The sequence below is a fragment of the Myotis myotis genome, unplaced genomic scaffold, assembly GCF_014108235.1.
Source record: "Myotis myotis isolate mMyoMyo1 unplaced genomic scaffold, mMyoMyo1.p scaffold_m19_p_4, whole genome shotgun sequence".
NCBI classification, from domain to species: Eukaryota; Metazoa; Chordata; class Mammalia; order Chiroptera; family Vespertilionidae; genus Myotis; species Myotis myotis.
Genome location: NW_023416346.1, coordinates 43,362,221 through 43,384,880, shown reverse-complemented (window position 1 = coordinate 43,384,880; position 22,660 = coordinate 43,362,221). Strand labels below are relative to the sequence as shown.

General features: G+C 40.5%; 1 pseudogene; it reads right to left on the bottom strand.

Moving 5' to 3' along the window:
- Positions 1-954: 954 nt before the first annotated feature.
- Positions 955-8,248, bottom strand: LOC118653384 (annotated as a pseudogene).
- Positions 8,249-22,660: the final 14,412 nt, after the last annotated feature.

Here is a 22,660-nt window from a genome sequence, read left to right as displayed (position 1 = left end):
AGATGAAAAGTCTCATCCTGATGGACCGCATCTGCTTCTGCCTTGAAAGCAGTTCCCAGGGATGGACTACACCAAATGCAAGATCTTGGATATGTTTTCTATCAACTGAGAATTGTCAGAAAGATTAAAACAGTGAATTCCTTTAAATTCCTTACAACCGTGGTTATGCTGCAACAGCAAATAATCTATTGCTGTCCAATTTTCTAGACCTGCTTCCCTGACCTGGCTCAGCTGTTGATTTATCCCATGTATAGCCCTGGAGGTGGCATTAGGGCTTTTACCATGCTACAAGCCTGCTGGGTCACTTCTACATTAAGGGGGCCTACCGTTACCAGAATAACAATAATGGTCAAAGCAATATATGCAGCAGGGTTCCACAGGTGGAGATCCTCATTGCAGCCAGGTGCCACAGCCTTGAGACGGTCTCTTTTGGTTCAGGCTCTGTGATGTTTCTGAGGCATAAAGACAGTCAGTCATCCTAAGGAACAGCTCCCCCCACCCCCGATGATGTTAGGGATAAATAGTTACCCCACATATCAGAAACCAACCAGCTAGCAGCTTAGTGTGTTCATTACTATAAGGGAAGGTGAAATTATCAGAACAATTCATATTATAGTTATTAGATACTGAAAGACAATAGCACACCCTGTAAAAGTTAGACATTTGCCACAGGGAACTACTGCATCCTTTTCCCAAACAGTGGGTCTCAACATATAAAGGTCCCAGCAGATGACTTTCTTCCCAAAATGAATGGAATAATTCTATATATTAGCAATAGGTGTCCAAACTCCTACTAGGCAAGATGTAAAGGTCAGTTTTACAGATTCCTCCACTGCCAGCTTCAGAGCAGTTGGGAGTGGTGAGAAGCACGTCTCAGGGTCTTGTCCATTTCTCTTCCAGTTGGCCCATCGTTCTTGCTCTGCTCATGTCTAACTGCCTATCACACCCCCCCCCTCAAGGATCTTGGCTCTGAATCCTTTCAGAGAAAAGGGGTGCCAGGTCTCTTCTGGAACTGCTTCCTGCTGAGGAGGGACAAAGTTTTTCCTTCAGAGCCTGTTCACAGAAGGAGGTGGCGATGGTATCTAGAGGCGGTATTCCCTGAGTGCAAGTAGGGCTTGTAACCTGGTGCAGACAAACCGTGTTATAAAATTTAGTATTAGTGGGCAAAAGTTAGAACAGCAAGAATTATGACAAATGGTCTGGTGGAAGGAAAAAACATTTCAGTTGTAATAATTTATTGAGATATAATTTTTTCCATAAAATCACCCTCATTTTTATTAAAGAGCCAACTTAAGACCAATTTATTTACTGTATTATGTCTAGTAACAATTTGACCTGATTGTTTGCATGAACACAATAAGAACAACAGTTGATCACATAAGTGTTGTGCCCAGATTTCATGATTCCCAAGAACCCACAGGGAGCCAGTGAGTCCGATGCAAAAGCAAAGAGTCATTCATTTCAAACCTAGGTTTGGCTCCCCTGCCACACTCACCGATGCAACGGTAAGCTCCAGGGTCCGAGAGAGAGAAAACTCTGTGTGGAGAGAGCTTTTATAGGGGGTTGGGGTAAGGGGAGGAGAAAAGACTGTGGGCCCTGCCGATTGGCCAGGCGCGAGTCGGTGTCTCATTACACAGGATGTGGTCATAGTGATGGCGTGCACTTCCCTTGACTATCTTCCGGGAAGAAGCTTGCTGAGCACATGGCCAAGTTAATATGGAGGGCATAGCCCTTACCCTGGGGCAAGGTGGAGGGCGTAGTCCTCGCCCTTTCAATAAGCTAGTATTTTAAAAAGATATGCTTTGCTGGAATTTCATGATCAAACTTTAATTAGGTTTGCAGGGCAAAGAAGCTGAGCCACCTAGCTACCATCAGGTTTGCCTGAAATACCTGTAGATATGGGTGAATTTCTCAAGTTGAGATCCCCAATGATGTCTTGAGGTTCCTTCTTTGCCATCTCTCAGGAAAGCAACCTTCATTCCTTACCTGGGAAGACTGCCATGAACCATGTGACCATGCAAGGTACCAGGCTTTCTCTAAGGTGATCTTATTGGCTTCATTCCTTAAAGCTTCCCGGTGACATCCAGTGTCCAGGCATGTCTCCCTCAGACATGACATCCCAGTCAAAGTCTTCGTTAATATAACCACAACTGGAAACAGGTCTTACTGAATTCATGCAAAGAAATGTATTGCCACTTATTAAGAATTGCTAAATTCTGGAGGGCAGGTAGGGAGAAGAATATATAATTTACCAAATTACTTTAAAAATGCTTCCTAATATCTGAAAAACAAAAAAATTTAAGAATCAGCAATACTTTCAACAAAAGTCACAAAAATTATATAATTATTTTCCATTCATTCAGCCCCATAATAAAATTTTTGTTTCTCCTGATTTTTCCTACCAGTACTCTATAAATCCAAATACTTTATAGAGTAACTAGAGGCCCGATGCATGAAATTCCTGCAAGGACCTTGGCTCCAGCTCCCACCCACTGCTGCCTCCACCTGGGGGCCTCTGCCATGGCCCCCACCCACTGCAGCTTTGTCTGGAAGGAAGGACGTCTGGAAGGATGTCCAGTCTAATTAGCATATTATGCTTTTATTATTATAGATGCAAATGACATGGAATCTTGTCCTTTTTGCAAAACGCAATATTCCAAAATAACAATTAGAGCTATAAATGAAAGCATAATATAGTTATTATTATTTGACAAAGCTTCCCATGTATCTTAAGCAGAAAATTTTCCTTCATGGGAGAAAAAACAAATCCTTGAGGCATTCCAGGGCCTATTGGAATGACCTAAAGCCAATTCTAGGTCAAGAAAAAGTTTCTTAAAATTCAAACACTGGGAAGATTGTCAAACTTATTTTACCAAAATATCAGATATCATTATTATTATGCAATCAAAGTGACAAAAGTGTATTAGGTTAGCAACCTTCAGTTCCCATGATTAAGATGGTCCTTTTTTTGTAACAATCAAGTGCCTGATTAATATAACATATAACCATTTCAATAACTTATAGTATTTTTGTTTCCTGGGCCAAAACAGGAAAGACCTTTTCCCTTTTAATAGACTAGAAAAGGACTAACCAAAATGAGGTTTATTCTCTAACTTCATTTGTCCTTGGGTGTGGTCAGCAAATGACACTCATTGGATTTCTGCTGTCTCCCTGAGTACACTGATATAAGCTATTTACCCTCTGGTTAGGGAGGGGACATGCAAATCATTTACTCTTAAGTGTCCTTGGTTTAGGGAAGATGGGATTTACTAAGTAGCTCCAAATTGCCATTTAACCATCTTAGTTTCCCTATTCTATTTGTCCTGGCTTACTGGCCTGTGTAATTTATATAATTTACTTTCAACATTTCTCTTTACAAAATTCTACACTTTCACAAACCTTCTTCAGAAACCTCACAACTTTCAGAAATAACCAACATTAGAACCCACTTTCTTTTTCCTTCAAAATGCATCTCCATGCCCTCAGGCCTTCTAATTACACCAAAAACATAATTTCTTTCCAATTAGTTATAATTCTTAACCCTTAAAAACCTGAATTTTCAGGTGGCATGTAAGTAATTAACATTCCTCAGATTAGCAATAAAGTAACATTTTAAGAGATATTTCAAATAAAATATGAGACATTCATTAACACAGTGGTTCTCAATCTGTGGGTTGCGACCCCTTTGGGTTGCCTAAATACATCCTGCATATCAGATATTTACATTATGATCCATAACAGTAGCAAAATTACAGTTATGAAGTAGCAACGAAAATAACTTTATGGTTGGGGGTCACCACAACATGAGGAACTGTATTAAAGAGTCGCGGCATTAGGAAGGTTGAGAACCACTGCATTACCAGATTCAAATCCATCCTCTAGATTTTCCATATGAGGCAAACTAAGATTAATATTTCAGTATTCTGTTATTTTAAAATATCTATATATTTAATAATTTTTACTATTTAACCCAGCAAACTCCAAAGTTTTAGGTTACCAAAGACTTTGGAAAAATATGTTTAGGCATATATAATTATCACTAAAAATGCTTTAGCACATACCCTTCATTTTAGTTATATTTATTTTACCTTAACAACTTTGAGATTTCAAAGCCAATTATTATTACCCAAGGCATTTTCTTGGAAAATTTTGTAACGGGGATAACTTATGGGCTTATTCTTCCTTACAAAATGGGAACAGAGTGCCCCCGCCCCCCACTGCTATTTCTGCAGCCTATTGGAGGGAACGCCTACAGATCTGGTCCTCCTAGGAAAAAGTCCTGGGGGTTTAGAAGGTTTTACTTCCCATATTTTTTCTGAGTAGACTGGAATAACATGAAATCTTGTATATAAGAAGAGATCTTTTAAAAAAAAACAGAAACAGAAAAACCCCTACAGTAAATAAATGAGTACTCACAAAAGGGTGGGCTGGGACATTAGCCTTAGAATCTTATCTCACACTAACACAACACAGCAAATGGATTCTGAGTGGCGCAAAGCCCAAACAGCAGAGACAGAGGATTCCCTATATATAAAACAGTGACCAGCAAACTAAAGTCCCCCAAAAATAAGAAATCAAGCAAAGAACATGAATCAGTAATTAAGTTTCATTACAGACAGACAAGAACTTGCACTAGCTCTGAGTTTCCAGTAGCTAATACCTTGAGAGGGAGGGCAGGAAGGGTTCCCAAGATTAAGAATTCTCAGCAGCTGCTGGGAAGTTCCTGCAATCTCTGCCACAGGTTCAGCCTGCCACAAATAGCTAGGGTCCCCAGCAAAGTGAAATATGCCTCATCTTTAAACAAATTAAACCAAACAAAGACACAAAACAGCAATCAACAGAGACACTGTGTACAATATTTACAGGCGTGCATAACCACAGACAAGAGTTTCACACCATGCTCCTTGTCTGTCCAGCCACAGAAACCTCAGGATGCCCTGCATTTAAAACTGACCAAAGCAGAGCAATGTGTCTCATCCCGGAATGGATCAGACTAAGGGCTCTGAGACCAGGCAAGGACCACTGGAGGTCCCTTGCCACCCAGAGCTGATCAGGCTCATCCAGACAAGAGGCAGTAAAATGCCTCCCATGCCATACACAGTACTGCCATACAGAGTACATGCTTCCTCATAAGGAAGCCCAGACGAAAGGCAGCAAGTGTTTCTCGTGCGATACAAACACGCTTGATTCCTCCTATAAAAATGCTTGATTCAACTTAGGTCTCAGGTGAGATGACGGGGATTGCTGAGGCTGCTGCTGGAACTCAAAACAGGAAAATTAGCTGCAAATAAGGGTCCAGGCCTCAGCCCCAGGAACCCCCAGTCCAGGCAGCAAGTGGGATCCCTAGAAGAGTCTCTCGCTTACGTCCCTTCATGGTCACTAGAATATGTAACCGGACAATCAGTGGGTCTGTGCTGCCTGTCACTACTTGAGCCAATTAAGCAGAGACAGGATTGAATCATATATGAGCGTTTATCCCAATACTGCCAGCAGTATGGGAGAGAAGCAGGTCATCCACAAAAATCTGCTCTCTAGTCCAGGTTTTGTGCAACCTTCTGCCAATAAGGAAACTTCTCTATGCTATGGTTAATAATCTCTCTTGTAAAAAAAAAAAAATCACCTGGCTGGCATGGCTCAGTGGTTGAGCATTGACCTATGAACCAGGTGGTCATGGTTCAATTCCTGGTCATGGCATATGCCTGGGTTGTGACCTCGATCCCCAATGTGGGGTGCGCAGGAGGCAGGCAACCAATGATTCTCTCTCATCATTGATATTTCTATCTCCCCTCTCCCTTACTCTCTGAAATCAATAAAAATATATATTTTTTTAGTTTGACAAATTTATTGGTATTTTAGTAAAGATATTCATCTCAGTTGTTTCTCTCTCCCATCTTGAACATAGGCTAATACTTCGTTTGAGTCAAGAAAAGAATATGCAGGGAAGGGATGCTATTTTAACAATAAAAGTGACAAAAATGAAAAGTTTGCCTACATTAAAGCAAGTTAAATTCATGTATCTTGATATCATTAAATCAAGTAAGTAAGAACTAATAGGTCTATATACATTTCCATTATTTTACTCGGAACTTACTCTAATAAATGAAGTAAACAAAGTGTTAAGAATATATATAGGCTGCTTCTTTGAAGTTATTGCTTTTAACAGAGCTGAGCAATTAGTTACCACCATTAAAACAGTCTGAACCTGCCTGCAAATTTAACATTGTAGACGTTTTCAAGGAAATCATTATAATGCATTTTTCCTTGATCTATTAATTGTCGCATTAAAAACAATTCATATATATTGCAAAAATACAAAAACAAAACAACCCTACAACACATACTGTAATGAAGTATGTGGTCAAAGATTTCATAAAATGTTTAAAGATACATTTTCTTTCCTTCTATTTTCAATATTTAAAATGTGCTTTTGAGGTCATTAGTTAATATGCATACACTGAAAATAAACCATTTCATTGTATTAAATAACAATTCCTGTAGTTAAGTACAAATCAAAATGAAATTCACAAGTTAGTAACCTAAATGTTATGACAAAGTTACAGAAAGTGCATCTTTCTCATTTTCTATCTTCACACAATGTTGCTTTGTTGCTGTGTGTTACCTTTTAAAAAATAAAAACAGCCAAATATTTAAGTATATATATTTAAAATTTTTGGTGGTGGTTTGTATTTTAAAAGAAACAGCTTCCTATGACTTTCCTCAAGTCTAGTGGAGATGCTTAGAGGAACTAAGCTAATAACAAAATCCAAGACAAACACATTAAAAATACTGATTTACTTTGGTAGCAAACAGTTGTTCTTTGAAGACTAATGAAGGCAGATAAGACCTGCTAAGGTGAAGTGGGCTATATCAAATACTAATAGTTTACACAAAATTTAAAAAAAACAAACACGTTTTCTTGCCCTAGCCAGTTTTGCTCAGTGGATAGAGCATCTGCCTGCAGACTGAAAGGTCCCAGGTTCAATTCCGGTCAAGGGCACATGCCTGGGTTGTGGGTTCGATCCCCAGTAGGGGGCATGCAGGAGGCAGCCAATTAAATTCTCTCTAATCATTGATGTTTCTATCTCTCTCTCTTCTCCCTTTCTCTCTGAAATCAATAAAAATATATTAAAAAAATTTTTTAAGTTTTCTTTTAAAGAGCTAAGTGCCTCTGTATCCACTGATAATAATGCAATACCTAGTTTGATTTGAAACAAAACAAATGCCCATTAGGGAAAAAAGCAATATTTTAATTTTATCTAATTCACATTCAGTCAATACTCAAGTAACATTTTCCTCCCAATAAAATACTCCCTGTTTATAAGGCTGTTCCTGAGAGTCAGAAAGTTTAGGTTAATAAGGGAGTTAAGTTAGAGTAATTGCTTGCAGTTTAGACAGTAACTTTTTGCTTCCCTCTTAATATGCTAATAGTTGTGTCTAAAAAATATGCAATTCTTAGAAGGGTACCATTTCATTATTTTTTTTAATTAATCTCTGTGAACTACATGGAACTACAAAATTAGCAAATGTCTTGAAATCTGTATATAAAACATAAATTACATCTAACTTCAAACTCTCATTTATTAGTGTACCACTCAGTCTTTAAAAAAAGGGTGGGGTGCAGCTCCAAAGATAGTCTTATGCCATTCTTTAAATAGGAAACTGTTCCTTTTAACTTTACACCCACCCCACACCCCAATTTCAAAACATATCATTTCATTGTTTTGGTCATGGACATTTCCAAGATAAGACTTTATATTTTGCTCCCATAGCTTCTGGTTATTAAGAAATCCATGCTTTCCTCTATTCAAGGATTTTGGTCCTGCTGTTGTTGGTTTAGCGCTTCCAATATTCTTCATCCTCATCTTTGATTCTGGAGGCATTTCCTCTAGTTCGCTATCTTCATCTTCATTAAAAGCTGCTACTGCTGAAAGGGTTTTTGGAGCAAGAGTTGGAAGTTTCTTTAGTTTTAGGTGATCCATGTTTGATGGATATGGCTGAGGCTTTCTTTGTCATCTATCTGACTACCTATGGCAAACCCAAACTTGGAAATCTTCGTAAGCTTTGTTGGCTGTTCTGCAGCTTCTTCTTCAGCTAATCATTTCTCAGTGCTGCAAATGGAATTTTCCCCTCCATTACTGGAAGAAACAGTCTTCATTTTCACAGGTTTTTATACTTCTTCAGGTCCTCTGGCTGCTTCAGCTTGCTATGGCTTCTCTGGCTTCTCATCTCCCACCTTCCTATCCACCATCTTTCCCACCGCAGCCTCCCTGCACTATATATATATATTTGCTCTTGTCTGCTGACTATAAGTTGTTCATAACAGACTAACCAACTTTCATTAGCTAGTGCTCTATCTTAAAAATAGCTCCAGCTTGAGGTGATCCATTTCTTGTAGCACTTTAATCTCACCTGAGCCATACTGCTCTCTGTATGAAATAGACCAAAGGAAGGGCATCATTCACTCAGCCTCCCTACAATATGAGTGGCCACTGGGACAAGGTAGTAAGGGAAGCCAGTACTAACATTAGAACACACAGTACCACTGTTGTCAACTACTGACTCTGAGGATTTCTACTACAAATAAAATGAGAACTTTAAAAAATTCCATCTGGGGCTATTAAAATTGGTTCCAAATATAAAGCAATGTCGTTACTCACCACCAAACACCACCTGGCCCTGAGAATACAGAGGGACCTACTGGACCAACCCCAAACAGAAGACAGCGACAGTCCCCAGGAGGGCAAAATAAAGGGCAGTAGCAAAGGCTAGTAGAAGAGCTTTCAAGAATGTACCAAGAGATCTTTGAGGATGTTCCAAAGGCCACGTTATGCAAAGGAAACTTAGACTGAAAATCACATAGTTCAGTTAGGAATAAAGGCACAACAACATGGGCTATAGATAAGGCTATTAACTCAGTGCCTTTTGACCTCCTAATGTCTTAAAGGAGCCACTCGAATCTGTACCATTCATAACTCTTCCCTTATAATAAAAAATTTTCCTGTCTTTTCCTTTATGCCTTAGCAATGGTTCAAGACGTATAGGATTTTAGGTGCTGGTTGAGAAATTTGGGATGAAGGCATCAGCCACCCAGAAACAGGGTATCTATAAAGTGCACCTATGAGACACAATGTATTTTAGTGCACCCAAGGCAAAAGTGGCCTAATGCTATAGAGTAGAGGTGCTGGGAGCCGGTCCATGCTTGCTGTTTCAAGGGACCTGGCATATATGGCATACTGTTCTTAATATGTTTGCTCACCTTCTTGGCACTATGTGTTTTAACCAAGGTCACCTCTCTGAGAAAGGTTGTTTCCCCACGTAGGGATTTTCCCCTGAAGTTAGGGAGGGAATAAAACCTCTTAACTAAGTGCCAGGCGGGTAATTAATCACTTTAACTACGAACAATCATGCTTAAGCTACATAATCTTTACTCCCTGGAATGGAGATAAGAAACGCCCTAACCTTTGTAATAGAGATTGATAGGATTGAATCAACTGGTATAAATACAGATGTAACAAGACAGAAAGAGACAGAACTAAGAAGACAGAACCTACACAGAACCTAGAGACAGAAGAACTTCGCTGGAGAGAACATGGCAAAAGATCCTGGACAGAAACTGGAGACAGAACCTAGAGACAGAACCTAGCGAGAGAACCTGGCTGAAGAACCTAGAGACAGAACCTGGCTACAGAACCTGGATAGAACATGGCAAGAGAACCTGACTAGAACCTGGTGACTGAACCTGGCTGGAGAACCTAGTGAGGGAACATGGCTACAGAACCTGGCTGGAGAACCTGGAGAACCTGGCTGCAGAACCTAGCAAGAGAACATGGACACAGAACCTGGCTGGAGATCCTAACCAGAACTTCGCTGGAGATCCTGATCAGAACTTGGCTAGAGATCCTGGCTAGGCTGCTGATCAACTGAACGCTGTCTCTGTGTCATTCCTTCTTCGCTGACTCCGTCCACACCTTTGGGGACCCCTGGACCGCTGGGGTTGGACCCCAGCATAGAGGGAAGGGAATGATATCCCAATCTAGGTTAGAACCCTCAGCAAGAACTTCCTGTTAGCTTTCCTTGGTAATTAGAGTACAGACATGCACCCAAAGCAAGTGTTCTCTGCTGGGCTCCTGGGCCCTGTCCACTACAAGGCCAGGCTTGTGAAGAAATGGTAAACCTAGGCAGTGAGGTAATATAGACTATGCCTTTACAAACCACCTGGGCATTTCATAATGTTTCTTAATTCAGTCATATTACTGAGCTCACTAAAAACAGCTCCTCCAGGTAAGTAATGGGAGGCAATGTAACCTGGTAAAAAGATCTCCAAACTAAAGACTTGGGTTTAAGTCTTCACTCTACTATTTTCTTGTGTTTATCCTGAAGCCACTCACTTAACTCTCTGACCCTCAATGCTTCACCAATAAAAGAGGAATTTTTTTCTACCTATTCTATAGTTAAGTGTGATATAAAACAATAGTTTACAAACTTTCAATAAACATCAAAATCTTACACCCCCCCCCCCCATTGAAATCCTAGTTGAAACCCTGATACCAGAAATGCAGGCATACTTGGAGCTGCTGTGGTTAAAGCAGCCCTGGAGTCCTGGGATCACACCTACTGGGCCCCCACTCCCACTAATTGGACTGATAGAAAGTGGTTTGAAAATTGCTTGACCCATCAGAAAGAGCCTCTCCCCCCCCCCACCAAAGGAATGCGTCAGGAAATGGAATGTATAGTTTCAGATTACCAATTAGCTAAAATTCCATCATTAAATCCATATCTCACCAGGTTAAGGCTTTGATACCTGAAGAAATCCCATGCACCCTCCATCAAAAGCATGGTATTCAGAGCTCTTGTCATTAATTCACATTTCTGTGTGAATAGAGGACATCAAAAAGGACTCTTTTTGTTTCTTTTTTAAGAAAATAATATCTACTTATTGTTTTTACCATCATAAAGGTAATGCATGCCTGTTATAAAAATATAAACAAAGAAAATATAAAATAAAAAGGGAACTTCCCCTTACAAACCCTACCCACATCTGCCACCAGATTATTAACTGATCTTCCCTAAACATCCTTCCAGCCTTCAGTGAATAGACATACACGTGAGTTTGTGTGTACACGAACTTTTTTTTTTTTTACAAAAGTATATTCTACAATTCACTCTCATCATTCAATGATATACCTCAAAGTCTATGAACATACATATAGACCTATCTTCTTTTTAAAATGCTACTTAGATTCTGGTTGCAACTTATGTAAAATATCTGATCCCTTATGGATGGACCTTGCCATGTGACTACCTTGCTTGCTATTGCAAACACTGCTGAAATATAGATCTTTTCAATCTATCTCTTGATTGAGGGTGAGAGTGGAGAACATGAGGGTCCTGTTTCCTGGTGATGAAAATGACTATCAGCACCACAGTCACAAAGGACAGAAATTGGGGCACTGGAATTCAGCCTTGGCCTCTTTCCCCTTTTGGTTGGAGGCTCTAAATCAGGGGTCCTCAAACTTTTTAAACAGGAGGCCAGTTCACTGTCCCTCAGACCGTTGGAGGGCCGGACTATAGTTTAAAAAAAAACCTATGAACAAATTCCTATGCACACTGCACATATCTTATTTTGAAGTAAAAAAACAAAATGGGAACAAATACAATATTTGTATTTGCATGTGGCCCACGGGCCGTAGTTTGAGAACCCCTGCTCTAAATGATTCTTTATATCCTTGCAAAAGCTTTAGCCAGTTTTCATAAGCACACTGCTTAGAAATCCAGTAATGCTTTCCCACTATTCTCAAAAATTCGTATTACCTCTATGGAGTTCATTCAAAGGAAACCAATGACCTGATGAAAATAATTATTCTTCAAGCCTCAAGCCCATCTATCCACCCACGTATGACAGAACTAGACTTCTCAATGACGTTGACTTTCTGACCCTTTGGCCTCTCACTTGCCAATAGGAAGTGGTGCATAACTGGTCTTGAAATTTCTTCAGGGTAAAAAAGTAAAACAGTCATAAACCTCACCTTAATTAGTTACTGATTATACTAACCATGTACATCCATTTTAGAGCTTCCCACTTTGTGGTTTTCACTCCATTTACTTTTCAAAGCCCACCCTGTTGAATATGAAATTTAGCACAAGCCAAGACTTCTTGGTGACTGATGTCAATACCAATTCAGAAGCAAAACTAAGGAAATACAGAACCCATGCCAGTATTGAAGATTAAGTGAAAAATCTACTTTTTGACTTTCCCAGAGAATGGTAGGGTTGGACAGTTGAATTCTTACCAAAATGTGGTACTTTTCATTTCTATAATGTAGTTCTACAAAATACTTTTGTTCAGTGCATTTCTATAGGTCAGCTTTGCAATGAGAGTGATTTCACTGACCAATGAATAGGAATCTAAGTGTCTAACAGGAGTAAGACAGCTATTAAGCACTAAGTAGGCTGCAAAGATTAAAAAACAAGGATTCCTCTCCTCAGAGAGCTTAGATTTTAATAAGTGCATAAGTAAGTCTTGCACACACCATTAACACAAAGCTGAAGAAGAAATACATTTCATCACTTTAGGAGGAAAAAAGAGGGGGAAGCCAGAAATTTCAGGTTATGATCAGATCAAGGAAGACTTCCATGGGAGACAAGGCATTTGAGATGGCCCCTGAACAATGAGCAGGATTAAAACTGGGGTGGGCCCTAGCCAATTTATCTCAGTGGATAGAGTGTTGGCCTGCGGACTGAAGGGTCCCAGGTTTGATTCTGGTCAAGGGCACATGCCCGGGTTGCAGGCTTGATCCCCAGTAGGGGGGCATGCAGGAGGCAGCAAATCAATGATTCTCTCTCACCATTGATGTCTCTCTCTCTCTCTCTCTCTCTCTCTCTCTCTCTCTCTCTCTCCCTCCCTCTCCCTTCCTCTCTGAAATCAATAAAAATATATTTTTTAAAAGAACTGGGGTGAAATTGTCTCAAACTGAAATGCTTTCAGGAGCCCAGGAGAAACCATAAAGGATTCTATGTGTAAGAAAAAAAAAAGAGGTGAGTTTATGGTGAATGAATAAGAGTATGCCTCCAATTAAAAACAGTATGGAGGTTCTTCAAAATATTAAAAATAGAAGTACTTTATGACCCAAATATTTCACTTCTGGGTATTTATCTGAAGAAATCCAAAACACAAATTCCAAAAGATATATGCACCACTATGTTCATTGCAGCATTGTTAACAATAGCCAAGATATGGAAGCTACTCAAGCACCCATTAATAGACAAGTAGATAAAGATGTGGTACATATATATATATGATGGAATATTACTCAGTCATAAAAAAGAATAAAATCTAACCATTTGTGACAGTATGGATGGACCAAGAGGGTATTATGCTAAATTTAATAAGTCAATCAAAAGAAGGTCAAATACCATATGATTTCACATACATGTATAATCCAAAGAACAAAATAAACGAACAAACAAAATAGAACAAACTCATAGATACAGATATGGGATGGGGTTGAAGCTAATGGTGAAAAAGGTGAAGGGATTAAGAAGTACAAATTTCCAGTTACCAAATAGTCAGGGGGATGTAAAGTACAGCATAGGGAATATAGTCAATAATATTGTAATAACTATGTATAGTGTTGGAGGGTATTAGACTTACCAGGGGATCACTTCATAAGTTATATAAATGTCTATTCACTATGTTGTACAGCTGATTTATATAATATTTCAACTCAACTGTAATTTAAAATTTTTAAATAAATAAAAGTGGTAATAAGTATTTTGCAAACATACTGGTGGCTAGCCTCTGGCCTTCAGTAGGTACCAGTGTGCAACAAAGAGAGAAGAGAATGGGGCATTTCAGGAAGAGGCAATGTCAAAATCAAAGACAGGGAGATTAAAAAGAGTAGATTATTCTTAAAGAAAAGTAAATAAATTGGTTTGCCTACAGCATACTGGAAAAAGGGGAAGAGAGTAGAGATGCAGAGATGGAAGGGAGTAAGAAAAATAAGAAGACAGAAAAAAATAACTTTCATTTAAATATTAGGAATATCATGTACATTGTCTCCTGTACTCTCTACAACTGCCTTTTTAAAGTAGGTATTACCATTCCCGATTTAAAGAAAAAGAAATCTCAGATACAAAGAAGTAGGTAAGTTGCCCAAAGCCAAACAGGTAAGAGTGGTAGAAGTGGGAAACCAACCAAAACTTTCCTGATTTCTAAAGCTTCTTTTCAATATGTCTCACTGAGTAGTATGAGCTAAGGTAGATGAGAAAAGCTGAGGTCAGATTGTGAAGGGCCTTGAATGGCAAACCAACTCGTTCAATGAAAAACTTGTATCAAGTCACAGAAAACATTTAAAATGTTATGCTATACACAAGTTCTATAAGTTAAGAAAATGGAACTTCTAAACATTTCAGATGAAAGACATGCTGCTTTTACCATGCCTCTCTCTTCCCACTTTTTCTCATTTCCTTTCCTCAACTCAAAGCAAATCTGGCAGTACCGTGTTAATAAGCAGGTTCTTGCATCAAATTACTTGCATTCAAATCCTAACTCTGCCACTATCAAGGAAGTTATTTATACTCTCTGTACCTCAGTGTCCTCATCTACAAAATGGGGATAATAATAGAGTCTACATAGCATTGCTGTGCAATGCTTGGCATAGAGCAAGTGCTCAATAAATGTTAGATTTTCATTTCGTCTGAGCAAAAAAATCTAACCTAGTTACAACTAATGAGAATAGAGGAGTGTTAGTGGTAGTCCCAAAGCAAGAAAAAGGAAAGCCGCTAATTTAAATATGAAGTTAGTTTGACAGAGAACTGGATTAGCATGAAGACTGTTTGCTGGTTCCCAATATCCATTCTCCCTTTCTTCTTTAGTAAAGGGAATCTCCACTTTTAGCTGAGCATATTCAACAGTGAAAATACTACATTGCCTAGCCTCCCTTGCAGCTAGATGAAGCCAGGCATCTAAGTTTAAGAGAGTGAGATAAAAGCAAAATTGTTACATGGGACGTCTGGAAAATCTCCTTAAGAGAGAGAGAGTACACCCTTTCCCCTTTCTTCCGCCATTCTGCTTCCTGGAAAAGAAATATGATAGCTGGAGCTCTAGCAGCCAACTTGAACTCTGGAGGTAGGGCCTACAAGTTGCTTCTAAATTACAATAAAGTTTAACAGCAAATGGTTTATATTTAATACTAGAGGTCCAGTGCACAAATTAATGCATGGGTGGGGTCCGCCCTGCCCACCCAAATTGGGGCTGATAGGTGGGCCAGCCAGGGGGAGGGGCTGGGGGGCAATCTGGGGTGGGGCTGGCCAAGGGGAGGGGCCTGGAGAAGATCCATTGAGCTGGAGTTGAGCATGGGCCCCAGGCTTCCCAAGGAGGATGGCCTCAGCAAGGATACAGAAACCTCCATAAGGCTCTGCAAATAGGCCGAGCTCCCTTTGGCCAGGCGGACTCAGAGCTGGTGTCTCTGTGTGTACATTAGACACAGCCCGGCACTGGCCTTTGTCTGTTGGTTAAATCCATTGCATTGAAAAACATGTTCCCCTTCTCTTTGGCCCCTTGCAACAAATATAGGCCAATTGGAAGACACGGGCCCCAGTGGCAGAGCCAGGCCCCACAATCACTGGAATTTAGGCCTAAGACAACTTGGGTAGCAATCTTCACAGAACAGAGCACACTGTTTTAGGTCTTAATTCTCCCCTAAAATGTGCCCAGCTGCTCCTCTTTAGCCAGGATAGACTGAACTAAGGAACCAAAGACCGAGTTTCCTTTGAGGTGGGATCCATTGGGAGTCAGTTGGTGGCAAGGACCCTTACAGGCGGCTGCCTTCCCCCCAAGCTTGGTGTGCTCTGAGCCAGTCCGTTTCTGGCAGTGCCGGGTCCTGGGCTGCTGGTCGGGCGGCAGGTACACAGGGTTTCTCTCCGCCGCCTTCCTGGCCTCCCAAGCAGTACCCTCCAGCCCGGTGTGCCAGGCAGCTGTCACTGGAGCTAGGACTCAGAGAGCGAAGGAGCTGGCCCATGCTGAGGGGGACCCGCAGGTGGCCAGGTCACGCCCCCCCACCCTGCTTCTCAGTCTCTCTTGTGTGGATCGGGCCAAAGCCTGCTGCCCAAGACTGGCACCATGTAGGGAGGGTTGCAGCAGGGAGAGGAGTGCCCTGACCTGCCAGCCTTGGTGACAATCATCTCGGTGCCCAGCTGATCGAATTCATCCCACAGAGCCTTCATCTCAAGCTGCATGCTCACACTGGTTACCTTCACGTTCTTCTTTACTGGTGCCTTGGTGGCGGCCCTGCAACTGGCCCCAGGGCCCTCAGGCTCAGCAGTGGTGCTGGTGACGGCCCCTGTGGCCAGCACATCATAGTGACTGGTCGTTCTGGTCATTCTGCCATAATGGTTGCTGAGCTTTTATTATGTAGATGTGCTTTTCCTTTTATAGAAATATAAATATATCAAGATGTTCAATTCATAGTGTGAATTATTTCGTAAGATCCTTCCCCAGGCAAAAGGTTATGCCAAGATATAAACAGTATCAGGATACTGGACATATCAACCTGTTCCCGTCACTTATCATGATCTATAATTATCCATCTTCTCCACTACAATGTAAGCTTTATATCTATATATATAAAAGACTAAGCAACAGGCTGATCGGCCGGTAGCTATGACACACACTGACCACCAAGGGGCAGATGCTCACTGTAGGAGCTGCCAAGCTATGGTAACTTGGCAGCTGTGGTTCTCGGGTGACGCATCCGGAACCATTGAAGAAGGAGTTCGATTCTGGGGTGCATCACCCGAGAACCACCCTCTCACAATCTGGGACCCCTCAGAGGATGTCAGAGAGCCAGTTTTGGCCCAGTCCCAGCAGGCCAAGCCAAGCGACCCCACCAGTGCACAAATCCATGCACCGGGCCTCTCGTTATTTAATAAAAACATAATATTTCATGTGACCCAGGAACTCATCTAGCACTCATAATAACTCTATAAAGGTTATACTGTTATTGTTCCTATTTTACAGATGCAGAAAGTAGGGCACAGAGTGGTTAAGTGATTTGTCTACTATCAAACAATAGCAGTGCCAGAATTTGAACCCAGGCAGTCTAATTGCAAAGTGTGTGTTCTTAACTGCTACTTTATGTGGCTGCTTTGTGAAAATTGAGACCTTGCTATGTTCGCCACTTGTATTCTCAATGCCTAATAAAATGCCTGATAAATACTAAAAGCTCAATAAATGTGTCTTAAACAAATAGACAAAAAATGATTGGGAGAAAAGGACAAAGAGTGGGGGGAAATAGAGGACACTAAATTTAATTCATGTACTTCACAATGTGGGCTCTAAGCAACATTCTTCCATGGGTAATAAAGGATATAGAAGCTACCATACTGTTGATCTAGATCCTACAGGCAAGGTTCTGAGAGCTTGTATTGCCTTTAGCCAAAAATGGGGTTGGGGAAAACAAGACAAAGTTTCCCTGGTAAAAATGCCATGTACATTAGCTTGCTAAGTCACAAACTGGAGAGCTCAGAGGTGCTACAGGATTTGTGAGTAGAATCATCACACCTCTCTTTGTAGACAATAGGAGACCCTTCTTGTTCCCTGAGGACTAATTTTAGGAGGTAAAGTTAGAGTTTGCAAAAAGTTATTTTTCTCTAGGCCTCAGCAATGAAAGGTATCCTCCTAACCTGATTTCTGAGGCAACAATTAGGAGATAAGAGTAGACTCTGTCGTGATCACCAGTTAAGCCAGAAATGTACAAACACTTTTATTCCCTTCCTGTCTCTCTTGTTTGGTGCGGGGCAGGGGGTGGAAGATCAACCAAAGAACTTGTATGCATATATACATAACCCATGGACACAGACAATACGGTGGTGAAGGTCTGGAGCAGGGGGCAGGGCCAGGCTAAAAGGGGGTCAATGGAGCAAAAAGGGGACATATGTAATACTTTCAACAATAAAGATTTTTAAAAAGAAAGCAGATAATTTTCACCCACAGTCAGCCAGTGACAACTACACAATTAGAGGAGTAATAGCAACTTCAGATGCCCAGAGTTGGGAAAGGGGATAAAATGCCAACCTGACCTTCAAGAAGCCAGGGCTCTTCAGTTCATGGTTTTAAAAGAAAGAAAGAAATGCCCCTAGGAAGAAAATGTGAGAGAGTTTACTTTGTCAAATAGAAAAAAATACTGCTGCACATTTGGTGTTCAGACTACATCAAGATTTTCAAATAATCACGCTGTTTTCCATGAACACATTTACAACATTTATATAAAATCCAACTGTGCACTTAAACCCCTTATACACTCAGGGTTCTCCTAAGGGTCTGATGACCTTAGTCCTGAGGCTGAAAGAGCTCTTTCCATAATATTAATGGCTTTGTCCTAATGAAGCATTTTCCCTGGGTTTGTACACAAGAAAGCTCCTTATTCCATGTTCTCTTGAATTTTGGCCACTTTGTTCCCTCTCATTCGAGGGGGAGTTTGTAAGAAGACTCTTAGAAGTTACATGCCTCCCAAAATTTCATGTATGAAGTAAGAGCATTAAGAGAAGACATTAATTCCACAAGCCCCATATGAATAGTAATTCAATAGGGCACCTCACTCACATTATCATCACACAAACACATTATCCCCACAATGTGAGGTTCCTGTAAGTGGCTACAATACCGGAAACAACAAACAACCAGAACTCACTAGGGCTTTATTGTGGTTAAAACTTACCTAATCTTACCTGAAATCTCAGCAAGGACAACTATAGGATCTCAAAAGGAACAAAAAATCAATAGGTCAAGCACAGCATTCTCTATCACAAATAGGAACTTTAACGTTCCCGTGTGGACAAAATTTGAACGTGCTTGTTTTCCTAAGAATGGTGTCTGCAACAGTTTCGACTTCAAATATGTTATTCTATTGTCTCCTTAAGTACTGGAACATTTCAGACCATGTGTCCTGACTCATAATTGGAAAATATGGTTACCACATTGATAGGGAGTTTGAACTATGCTAGACAGCTGTTACACAACCTCTAAAGAAAGATGAGAGCAGAATAAAAACATACCACAAATTTGCCACTTAGGACCTGATAAAATTCAGAAGGGATTGAGGTTTTCCCCATGGCTGCAAATATGCAAACCATGCTCTCAGCTCAGTGAAGACTTTAGTTGCAGCCTGTGTAAATTACCCCTCAAAAAAGGGGGGGGCATTTGTCTCACCCCAAAGGAAGGAAGTTTGTGAGTTGGTCCATTTCAGGCTTTATGACCACAGGTCTATTTCTCCTTTGTCAAGCCCCTAATTCTGCTTCAGCATGGCTCTGACACAAGGTTCATTAAGAAGGAGATAACTTGGTATTCAATGGGAAAAATAAATGCATGATGTTGATGCAAAGCAGAGGGTAGCCATTTCTTTATATAGAATATCTACATAACAAACAAGACTCCTTTTTCATCAAAAGATGAAATATTATTTCATATAAGTGAATTTTTCACTGACCTAAAAGAACTGGCAACATCTGAGGTATGTAGTAGGATGACTGTGTACTGAAAGTAAAACCAAACAACTTTATCAGTAATACAAGGGGGAAAATACAATAGAAACAAGAAGAGTCAAAAATAAATAAATACATGAGTCATTGGCAAAAAGGAAATTCTGTATACTTAAATAATAAACAGAAATCAAAATTTCAGAGGATTGCTGATCTATACTCAAAATCCCTATTCTACTTTGAAATCTAAGTGATCAAGTAGACAAAAAGAAAGAAAAACCTGCAATAGAGCTTTTAACAAAAGTAAACTATAAGACAATGACTTTCATGACTATCGGTACACGTTCCTACAGTTCTTATTTTCAAGGAAAATATCTCCAATCTATCCTTGGTACCTAGCCCAGATTCCCAATCCTGGCACTGTGACCCAGAAATGTAGCTACACTGTGTTATCAAATGTGAGATATTCAAGACATACCTTAGGTTTTTCTGGAAGAATCCACCTCTGAAAGAGGTGACATTAGCAATTCCTGCTATGCCTTGAAAAACCATTTCCCCTTCCAGTTGAACTTTTTTACCAACTCTTTACTAACTTGGAAGTACCAGTCCATGCATTCTGTAGCACTAATGAAGTTACTTCCAATGATGATCATTTTGAACAAATTACTCCCGTCCACAACAACCAAAATATTATATATATACACCTCTTACTTCAATTAAATGTTCCAACTTGGTGATATAAAGTTCAGCTCATTGGCCCTTGATTCCTGAGTTAGGAAGACACTCTTCCTCACAGACCAAACATTCGCCATGGTGATCTTAAAGTTCTAGAGTTCTCCATTTGTGATATCAGTTGAGCTATTTTCTTTGTTAATGATCACCTATAGGCTAAATATATATTCAAGAGGTTTGAGCACGTATAATTCCTTGTGGTCTGGGATGCTAAAATAGACCTATCACACAAACTATTTTATTTTTCACATTTACATCAATCAGTTTAAAAATGACTACGTGTGGTAATGAATTCTAAATAGTGGTCTATAATCAATAATGGCCATTTCAAGGACACAACAAAGTAAGTGATCATTCTCAAGCCTTTTAAACTAGGTCTATAACTCCCAGCATCCTGGTTATCCCTCACCAGCATGGTACAATAGAACAAACATGTACTTGAAAATCAAATGGGTCCAGGTTGAAACAACAGTTCTGTTACTTCTTACCCACATGACCTGGTCAAGTCAGTCAACCTCCCTGAATCTTAATTTTTCTCACCTATAAAATAAAGATAATGAATATAATAGCCATATTATAAGGTATTATGAGTAACAAAAGGACATAATGTATGTAAAACACATGACACTACCCTGGTACATAGTCGGAATCAGTGGCCACTCAAGATCTTCTAGAGCAGTGGTTCTCAACCTGTGGGTTGCGACCCCTTTGGCGGTCGAACGTCCCTTTCACAGGGGTCGCCTAAGACCATCCTGCATATCAGATATTTACATTATGATTCATAACAGTAGCAATATTACAGTTATGAAGTAGCAATGAAAATAATTTTATGGTTGGGTCACAACATGAGGAACTGTATTTAAAGGGCCAGAAGGTTGAGAACCACTGTTCTAGAGGCTCATAGGTAACATTCTGGTTGAAAGGGGCAGGTGAGGGATGTTGATATGAAGCTGAGATTATATGCTATTTTTGCCTTGGTTAAATATTTATATAGTACTAGGGGCCCAGTGCACAAATTTGTGCACCTTAAAAGGAACTGTGGGCCACAAGGCTGCAGTGGGCACAGGGGCAGGTCTTGGCCCATTCTCCAAGCCCCCCATCCCAGCCCCTCCACTGCAGCCCCTGGTCCTGTCCGCTGGCGGCCCCACTCCCAACGCCACTGCTCCCACCTGCTAACAGCACTGGTCCCGCTCGCACCTGCTGACGGCACGGAGCAATTGGGGCCGGCGCCAGCAGCGGTTGCAAGCAGGGCCGGCACCATAAGTGGTGGTGAGCAGCAGCTGCTGCCCCAATCACTGCTCAAGAGCAGGGGGAGGTGGAGAGACCCTCAGAGGTGATTGGGGCCGGCGCCAGGCTCTGGCAGTGGGTGTGAGCAGCGGCTCTGGCACTGGCAGCGAGTGCAAGTGCCCGCTGGTGGGATTGCGGCATGCAAGAGCAAAGAATTTTCAGTTACCACCTGAGGCTCGCCCCGATAACAGCGACTGGCCCAACCTAGGTCTGGCGCCCCCCACTAACCTGCTTCACCATCCTGTTGTGGCGGACGCCCGCCATGTTTCACTCATGCCGCCTGGTGGTCGGTGTACATCATAGGGACTGGTTGTTCGGTTGTTCTGCCATTTAGTCTATTTGCATATTAGCCTTTTATGCATATTAGCCTTTTATTATATAGGATAGTTTGTGGTATTATGAAGATTAAAGCCCCTCCCATCACCCAGGCAACTGCTTGACACTGCCACTCTTAAAGACTCATAAATCTAGTTTTTTTCAACAACCACACCATCATTGTAAAGGTCAGAGATTTAGTCCCTTCCAAGGTCAGTATCTTTCAATGTCAGGATCCCTTTAGGAACTAACACTGGTATAAACTCCTTTAATCCAACCTCTTTTTAAACAAAATCCTAAAGGACTTTCTTGGTTTTATCCAGCTGGGATCAATCCATTGAGACACATTCAGGAATAAACCAGTTTTATTACAGTAAAGTAACAGAGTAGAGGTTTCACAATCACACGTGCAGTGTATGTGTTCAGGTCCATAAATTCAAGCTATTTTTATTTTATTTTTTTGCAAATGATAAATAGAATTAGTAGCTCTCTTCAGTCCTTGGTATAAAACATATAAGAGCTAAAATGATCAAATGATACTAATCCAGAATGTTTAAAGACAAGTAACTACTGAAAAAGCCTTACAAACCTACTGTTTACCTAGGTATGTATCTAGGAGCCTTGATAAGAAGCCACCATACCAGGGGCTCAATCTGAAAGCTTCAGAAGTTTTACTTCTTTGGTTATTATCAACTGAGAGGACATGGAAGGTAATTTCTTGGTATTTAGAGAATAATTCCATTCCACTTCAAACTTTGATCCAAGCTTGGCTAATCCTACATATTGGCCCATTCAATGAATGTGTACTAAGCAGTGTAGTATAGTCAACATGGGTTTTGTAGTCCAGCAA